The sequence below is a fragment of the Andrographis paniculata genome, unplaced genomic scaffold, assembly GCF_009805555.1.
Source record: "Andrographis paniculata isolate CXL003 unplaced genomic scaffold, ASM980555v1 Contig87END, whole genome shotgun sequence".
Taxonomy (NCBI): Eukaryota; Viridiplantae; Streptophyta; class Magnoliopsida; order Lamiales; family Acanthaceae; genus Andrographis; species Andrographis paniculata.
In genome coordinates this window covers 2,838,938-2,848,865 of record NW_026137625.1, presented here as the reverse complement: position 1 = coordinate 2,848,865, position 9,928 = coordinate 2,838,938, and positions in this window count along the sequence as shown.

Here is a 9,928-nt window from a genome sequence, read left to right as displayed (position 1 = left end):
TGAAGATGTGTGAGTGGCAAACCCTATTTGTTGGGGTGGGGGGGTAGGGTAGGGTAGGGTTAGTGTGCTGGTACCTTGAATAAAACCACATTATATAGTATCATTCATTTTTAAATTTCAAAATTATTATAATATTATATTACAACGATATTGGTCCCATTTTCCATCACTTCCTGTCCTCTAATTATGCTAAAAAAAATTATTACATCACAGATTCCTTTTCTAAGAAATGATACTCCCTCTCTCCACGTACCATGTCACGTTGTTTTTTCTGTTCGTCCTAAATTTCATGATACTTTCCTTTTTTGGAAAATGATTACACATTTTAATTTTATTTTAAATTTTTTAATTTTAGCTTTTTTTTTTTAATTTTAATTAAACTAATTAGTTATCTTAATCTTAATTTATAATTATTTATATTATAGGATAATTATTTTCACTAATACATTTTTAATTATCTACTAATTATACTCTTCTTAAAATATTGTGTCTACAATGTAACACATACTGTATCTGGGACGGAGGGAGTATAATATAAATTGATTTAATTCAAATCATTAGTTAAAATAAATAATTACTCACATTCTAATTAGACAAACCCTTACATAGGACCACTCCATTTATGGCTTTTTAAATATATATATATATATTTATATAATCCAATTGTTGGTGCATTCTTATATAGAGTGATAGACTTGTACTTTAAAAATATATATATATATATATTTATTTATTATTATAATTAATATTTTAGATACACTTGTACTTGAAGCCTTGGACCTAACTATATTTGTCCTTCCCTTTGTCCCTTAGCCAATTATTACCATTATCATTATTTAAAACATGAAATTATCATTATCATCTTTGTTTATTCGATTATTTGATTCGTAACAAAAAAATAATTAATTTAATTTTAATAATTAATTGGACATCGCATGTCATCTTTATTTATTTATTTTTATTTATTTATTTATTACGTGGATGGAAAGTTGGTGGGGATCACTGATTAGTGATTACTCCTGCCCCCCTCCGGGGACCACAGCACCAGGCGCGGCCCAACTACAGACGTGTGGACCTTTCTGGGTGTTGCGGTCCGGGTGCTCTATACTGACCGTGTATGATTTTTACAAATTTTATTGAAAATTAGACGTGTTTATTTTGTACTCTAGATATGAGTAATTATATTGATGATAATAAAAATATATTTTATATTAAATTATTAAGTTTTTTGTCAATAAATAGAGTATATAAATTATATATATTGTATTAATATATTATATTTTATATAATATTTATTAAAATGCCAGAAAAAACATCAAAAATCAGATTGGATAATATTCACAAAATGTAAAAACAGAATACAGAAAAATGATAGAAAAATGAACCAAAAAAAAAAAAGAAAAAAAAAAGCATCAAGTGGAAAAAGAATTAAAATTAAGTGGACTTTGACAAGATTAAAGGAAAAGAAAGAAATAGTTTCACATGTCTATTATTAATAATATAAATAAAATCATTCAATATATTTTTAAATTTTAAGAAAATATTTAGGGTGTATTTGTTTTGGGGTTTGAATTTTGAATTGAGATTTGAATAGTAAAAATTTTGAATTTAAATAGTTGTATGATGTGATATAAATATGTGTTGATATGATATTTTGAATGTAAAATTGATTTTTAGTACTCCTTCCGTCTCAAATACCGTGCAACATTTGTGTTTGGCACAAGAATTTAGGTGAGGAGTATTAAGTACGGTAATTTGAGATAATTTGGATATTAAGTGATGTGATTGGAGAGAGAAATGATTATTTATTTTTTATTTGAGTGATACGATGACATAAAGTGAAATATATATTAATATATGTATATAAATATTATTAAATTATTTCTAAATTTAAAAATGTTGCAACGAGTTTAGGACAAACAAAAAATAAATGTTGCAGGCTGTTTAGGACGGAGAGAATGTAATATAAAAAAATAAAAAGTATATTTAAAATCCAATTCCCAAACAAGCACAAAATTCCCCAAAATCCAAATCCAATCCTCCAAACAAACAAACCCTTAATAACTGACTTGAAAAAAAAAAAAAAAAAAAAAAAAAAAAAAAAAAAAGAGGAAGGATAGCTAAATACTGTTTGGAGGGGGACAATGGTTTGTAAAAATATGTGGGTAGGGCTGTTCAGAGACTACTGTGGGCCCCCATCCGATAATCCCATTTTAAAAATTAAATTTAATAAAAATTCAATTCAATCAATTTTTTTTTTTGTTTAAATATATTTTTAGAATTTATTTTATAGGTGTTTTACTTTGACAATTTTATTTATTTTTTTTCTGATATATGAAAACTTATATGAATAACATAAAAAAATATTTATATTTTATATAGAATGTTGACTTTATGTGATAAAATAAAATAAAATAATATATTGTATTGTATATATTAAAAGTCATATCAATTTTTTTTTTTTTATTTTTTTTTTGTTGGGTAAACCAACTCAGGTTCTATTCACCTAAGTTTATTTTTTAATTATGTTTCTCCAAAAATAAAAATAACATAAAGTATCTTTTATAAAGTTAAAAAGTCAAAAAATAAAAAATAAATTAAATACTTATCAGTAATAAAGTTAAAAGTAAAATATTAAATTTAAAATAATATATTTTATATTTTTGACACGATTTTTTATATCATATATTAAAAATCAATCCATTTAAAAATGTTGAGTGGCTAGAACCTATGTTTTGAAAGTTGTAAAATATCATGAAAATGTTTGTTGCGAATTGTCTTTTTGTTTTATAAATGAATTTATATTTTGGAGATATTTGAGATTGAAATTATATTAAATATATTAAAAATATAAATCATATTAAATATATATATTGTAATACTCATTCCGTCTCGAAATTAAGTATCTATTTGTTTTTTGCACGTAGTTTTAAAAATATTAGTATTATATTATGATATAGTAGGAATAAAGTAGAAATGATTAAAATAACCTTATTAGTATGTGTGATATAAAGGTAATGACATTTGTGTAATATATTGTAAGTTGTAAGGGTATTTGTAATGTTAGGTAGAAAGTACAGTTACTAAAAAATGAAAAAATGGAAAAATGAATACTTTGTTATGGAACGGATTGAATAGTATAAATGAAATATATCTTGATCATATAATCAACATGCATGTCATATATATACATACACACACGATATAATGAATGATAATATTTCCTCTGTCCCAATACAATAGTCATGTTTATTATTTTTGTTCGTTCCAAAACAATAGTCTCATTTCTATAAATAATCATATCAATATAAAATTATCCATATTTTTTCATTATTATTACACAATTGCCACTACTTTTTACACTAATACATTCATAAGTGCAAAAAAGTCTTTTACCCGTACTTTTTATCTCATATCAATATAATATTAATATTCCTTACATCTCAAGCTATACACAACTCAAACTATAATTTTGAGACGGATGGAGTAATAATAATAAGTGTATAAAATATTACTACTTCCATTCTATATTGTGTTTATATTGTTATTTTTTAGTCTCGCATTTCATATTATTATTTTTTTAAAAGAAAATTACATATTTTAATTATATTATAAAAATTTAAATTTATAAAATTCTAATTAGATGGTTTAATTATTTTAGTATTAATTTATAATTATTTATATTATATTATAATTATTTTTATTAATATATTTTTAATTATTATTAATTGTATTACTTAGTATTTCCTCGGTCCTGACTATCATGTTTTTTTTTACCATAGATACGAAAATTTAAAAAAAATATAATAAGTAAATAATTAAAAATATATTAATAAAATTAATTATCGTATAATAAAAAAATTATTTTAAATTAAGATAATTAATTAATTTAACGAAAATTAAATTAATTATAAATATTAAAATTTTTAAAATAAAATTAAAATGTATAATTTTATTTTTTTAAAAAAAAATAGAGAATAAATTAACAGAAAAAAAAAAATAAATAAACACAGGATATTAAAATATTAATGAAGTCACGTCATACGGGAGGAAAAGAATAATACGCAATGTAAGTAATTATTTAATGTAGTGTACTTTTAGATGAGTTTTGGAAAATTTTAGTTACATGATAATATTAAAATAATATACGATATAATGTTTACGAAAGAAAAAAATATATTTTTTTTTGAAAATACAGAATTTAAATAGTAAAAATAAAATATCAATAATTATTAATTATATATATATACTATTGTTATTTTGCAATCAAATTTAAATATAAAAAAAATTTATGATTTTTTTAATAATTTAAATATTAATTAAATTATAAATATATATATTAAACAATCTCATAAATATATTTAAATATTAATATAAATCAATTTAATTTAATTTTTAATTTTTTATATATGAATTCATGAAAAAATTTTAATTAATTTTTAATTTATCTGTATCTATCTTCATAAACAAAATTTTTAGTGATATTTAAATTTTTTTATATAATTAATTTTAAGTTAATTATAAATTTTTTATTTATTTTTATTATAAAAAAATATAATTTATAAAATAATATTTATATTGTATATATTTTATTGAGATATAATGCTAAAAATATTTAAAATACGAACAATATTATTCATATAAAAACAATAAAAGAATATTATAATTTATTAATTTACATTTTCTAAAATACCATATCCCTAACTAAATGGATCATTAGTCCAACAAGGGATGATCGGGTGGTGTGGGGTGAATTTGTGACCATGAGGTCATGAGTTCAAATTTCGACACTTCCAGGTTCACTTGTCACACATGGTTCTCCTACTACTGTGTCTTATCTTGTCGCGTCTAGTTCAATATTTCTTTTTTTGTTTATATATAAATAAATATATATTTATTTCTTTAATTATATCATTTAATTTCTAAATTATTTTAAATTATTTTATTTAATATTTATCATCTAAATTTTTGTGCCAAATTTTACACAGTATTTAAGTGAGAGAGAGAATATTAAATAACGTTGATCGATTTAAATAAGTAAATAAATAAATTTTTCAAGATTGTGGAGGGGGATGTGATGAGATAAGGATTAAAGAAATAGAGAGGGAGGGAGGGAGGGAGAGCAAGTTCCAATGTACCGACACCCTCCACGTGCCTCCCTTCTCCGCCCCACACATTTCCCTCTTCCTTCAAATCATTTTGGTTTTACATTCTAATACAATGGTTAGGGTGTTAATCATCGTACAAATATCTTCTTCCGTTCTAACTAATTTGTCTATCCGTTCCGACTAATTTATCTCATTTAAATTAGGCACAAAATTTTAGATATTATATAATTAGTAAATAATTAAATAATATATTAATAAAAATAATTTAGATTAAAATTCAGATAATTAAATAATTTAATTGAAATTATAAATTATAAATTATAAATTTAGAAATATTATTAAAATATATTATTGTATTTTCAAAAAAAAAAAAGAAAAAAATAGTGGACATAAAGTGGGACGGAGAGAATATATTTTATCCTTATCAAAATTATTGATTTTTTTTTATCAGTGATAAGATATTTAATAAAATAATTTTTAATTAATTACTAATAATGAATTATAACACTCTTTCCATCAAGTAAGAAGTATAAATTTACTTTCAAAGGCAGAACCAGACCGGAATGAGAGGGGGGCTAATTTTTCAAATTTCGAAACAATCATCATCTATTTGTTATCAAATAATTTTATCAATACATTTATCATATTTCGAAAATTTTGTAAAATATCAACCTACAGTGACAATTGCACATTACCGGATGAATTTTGTATTATATGAGATTGATAAATAGTAAAAACATTTATTAAAAAAATAGCTCTTAAAACTATCATTTGGTTGAAATTTTTTTCTAAAATTTTCTTTTTTAAAAAAAATTATTATTTATTATTTTTTATTCATAACTATTTTTATAGCATCAAACAATTATTATGCTATAATTTTTTTCATTATTCAAATTTTAAATTAAAAATTTAAATTTTCACATAAATACTTTATCAATTTTAACAATTTTTTAATTTGTTTATTGTTTTTTATATTATATATTATAAAATAAAAATAAAATATTACAAATTAAAAGTGGGTGGGGTGGAGAAGGGGGAGCCCCTTGCCCTCACGTACATCCACCCCGTTTACTTTTGGAGCGGAGTTTAATAAATAATACTCCATCCATCCCATATTTATATATCTATTTATTTTTTACACGGAGTTTTAGAATTATTAATATTATATTGAAATAAAGTATAAATAAAAGTAAAAAGACTAACCTTATTAGTATTGTATTTTATAAAAGTAATGACATTTGTGTAATATATGGTAAATTGAAAGCGTATATGTAATATTAGGTAGATAGTACAATTCCTAAAAAAGAAAATTGATACTTTGTTATGGGACAGACCAAAATGAAAAAATTAATAGATTGTTAAGGGGTAGAAGGAGTAGTATTTTAATTATAGTGGATAAACAAAAGTAGTGTAATGATATTTTTGTCCTTACTTTTTGGTATATAAGTAATAATATAATGTAAAGTAAAAATATTTGTGAAAAAAAATGGAGTATGTAATAAAATTGTTACTTTGTAATTGAACGTCTAGAAATAAAAATATGTATATTTTTTTACTGGACGGGGAGACTATTATTTTTATTTAATTAATAATATTAATAGTTTTAAAATAAATTTAATATATATGATTAAAAAAATTAGAATATGTATTTAAATATTAGAAAATTTATATGGCAAAAAATATATATATAGTATGAATATCAATTTTTTATAGAGAATAATTTTTATTTTTTTTTATAATAAAAGATGTAGAATTTTAAATATAAATAAAAATATTTATTTTGAAGAGATATATAAAAATAAAATAATTTTGAGTTAATCATATCTTATTTATTTATTATATTAAATATTATTTAGTTAATTATATTGATTTATATATGTTAAATATATATTCTAATTTAATAAATTTTATCAAAAAATTGAATGATGTATATTTTGGAAGGAGTATGACAATACTTCAATTTTAGTCCATTTTTGGATCAATACGAAAATTAAATAATTTAAATATTTTTTAAAAAACTATAAAATAAATGAGAATATTTGTGAAAATTAGAAAAAAATAAGGAAATGTGATGTAAATATATAATAATAATAATGTTTATTATAAATAAATATTGAATACAAATTAATAGTTAAATATTGACATTTTAACGTTATCAAAATTAATAATACTTTTTTCGTTTCATAACAAATTATTCATTTTTTCATTTTAGTTTGTCTCATAATAAATTATTTATTTCATTTTTTTTAGTAATTGTACTGTTTACTTACCATTACAAATATCCTTACAACTTATAATATATTGCACAAATGTCATTATCTTTATATCACACAATACTAATAAAGTTATTTTAGTCATTATACTTTATTCCTACTACATCCCAATATAATACTAATATTTCTAAAATTACGTGTAAAAAAAAAATAAATACATAGTTATAAGACGAAGAGAATAAAATAAAAATGACGGACATACTAAAAATAATAAAAATAAATTTAACGAACATAAAAAATATATAGAAATAAAATAGATAATACATATTATATACTCTCATTGTTCCGGATAAATTGTCAACATACGAGAAATTAGTTAAATAAAATAAATAATTAATAAAAATATTAATAAAAATAAGTATTATATAATATAAATAATTATATATTAAGATAAATAAATATTTTAATTAATATTAAAAAGTTATAAATTATAAAATTTAAATTGTGGTTAAAATGTATAATTATTTTTAAAATTGAAAAAATACAAATTATTTAGAAAAATAAAAAAAAAAAATAAACATTTTATGTGGAATTGAAGGAGCATGATAGCATGAACTTAATGCAAATTTTAATAAATATAATACTTATATTAAACGATTATGATATAAAATAAAAATAATTTTAAGAAATACTTTAGTTAACAATGTAAAAGAAATTTTTTAATAAAATAAGTATGCAAATATTCATGCCCTATTTATAAATAAGTATAATATTCCTCCGTCTCATTGTGTCATATTTGTTGTATATACGAAAGTTTAAAGTTGAAGAGGAATATAATTAGTAAGTAATTAAAAATATATTAGTAAAATTAATTATATTATAATAAAAAAAATATAGATTAAAATTAAAATAACTAATTAATTTAATAAAAATAAAAAATAAAAAATTCTAAAATTTAAAATACTTTTTCAAAAATAAAAAGTTACCTAATATATAGAATAAACGAAAATATAAAGAATTGTGACATGATATGTAAAACAAAGAGAGTATTGAATAATACTAATTATAATATAAATTAAAAATATGTAAAATCTTATTTCATAAATAAATAAATAATATTTTTTATGAATAAAAAAATGTATAAAATTTGTGGACTGTGACAGCAATAGTATACTCCCTTAGTTCTACTAGGCTTTAGTTGTGTTGGGTATATATAGGTAAACAATTCATTTTATTTTTATAAATGTATTAGTATAAAAAATAGTGATAATTAGTTAATAATAATAAAAGAAAAAATATTTTTACGGTGATATAATTTATATATTATGTATTTGAGATCAATCATCGTTACTCCATTCTGACATTTTTTGGATTTTTCTGATTTTTTAATTTTTTTGGTTTACAGTTTTTTTATCATGATAATACTAATTATATCTTCGTTGACAGATAAAGTGTATTTTTTTATAATTATTTCATTTATCTGTGTTGATTTTAGTGTCAATCATCAAATAAGGTGAGTATTTTTTTTATAAATAAATAATTATAATTTTTCTTTAATAATTTATCTTGCACATCATTGTGTCTATATATATACTGACATGAAGTATCAAGGTTGTTATGGAGAAAATTTAGATATATTTATATATATTTTTAGATAGTTTTAGTAATTTTTTAGGAAGATAATGCATATGTATTAATTAAAAATTTTGAATTACTTATTTTTTTCTAATAAGTAAATATATATTTCTTATATATTTATATTTATATAAATGAAAAAATAATGCCAAAAAATTATTTAACTGCATTTATTGACCGAGCGTTCACATTCATTGTTGCAAGATCAGATGTTCTATCTCCGATGTTTCAAGTTATGACCGTAGATTGGTGTGAAAAATATTCACATATTTTGAAAGACCTTCACAATTTTAACTATTTTTTTCTATTTTTTTTGGAATTATAAATTTTTTTCCGTAATTTATAAAATAACTTTTACTTAAATGTTATGATTTATATTATATTAGATTCCATCTACAATATAAAATAACTTTTACTTAAATGTTTTGAGGGGGTGTAAAATATTAGAAATTTAATTAAATTAATTTATATTTATCAAATGTATTTAAGAATGATAAATTTACTAAAAATAAAAAAATGTCACAAAAAAGGACAATGAATCATATATGGGGGACGAATGATTGATTTGTATTTAATATGTAAATTTATTGTTAATTTTTATTTATCAAGTATATCATATTCAATTAATATATATTTGAATAAATTTTAAAAAAATTTAATTAATTTTCAAAATTCTAAATGGTTTGATTTATTTTTTTAATATAATATTTTTATTTATAAGTTAATGTCTAATTTAATTTTAAAAAATAAGTTTGAATAATTATAGTTGATATTTCAGTGACTATAAATACTAATGATTAAATTACATTATTTTTTGCTTATTTATTAAATTGATAATAAGAAATTAAGATAAATTATTCTATATTATTTTTTTATAAAAAAATTAAAAATTAGTTTTTAAAACAAATTATCTATTTTACTTTAGTAGTTGTTCCAATTTGTATAAATAATTTAATTATGTCATATATTTTT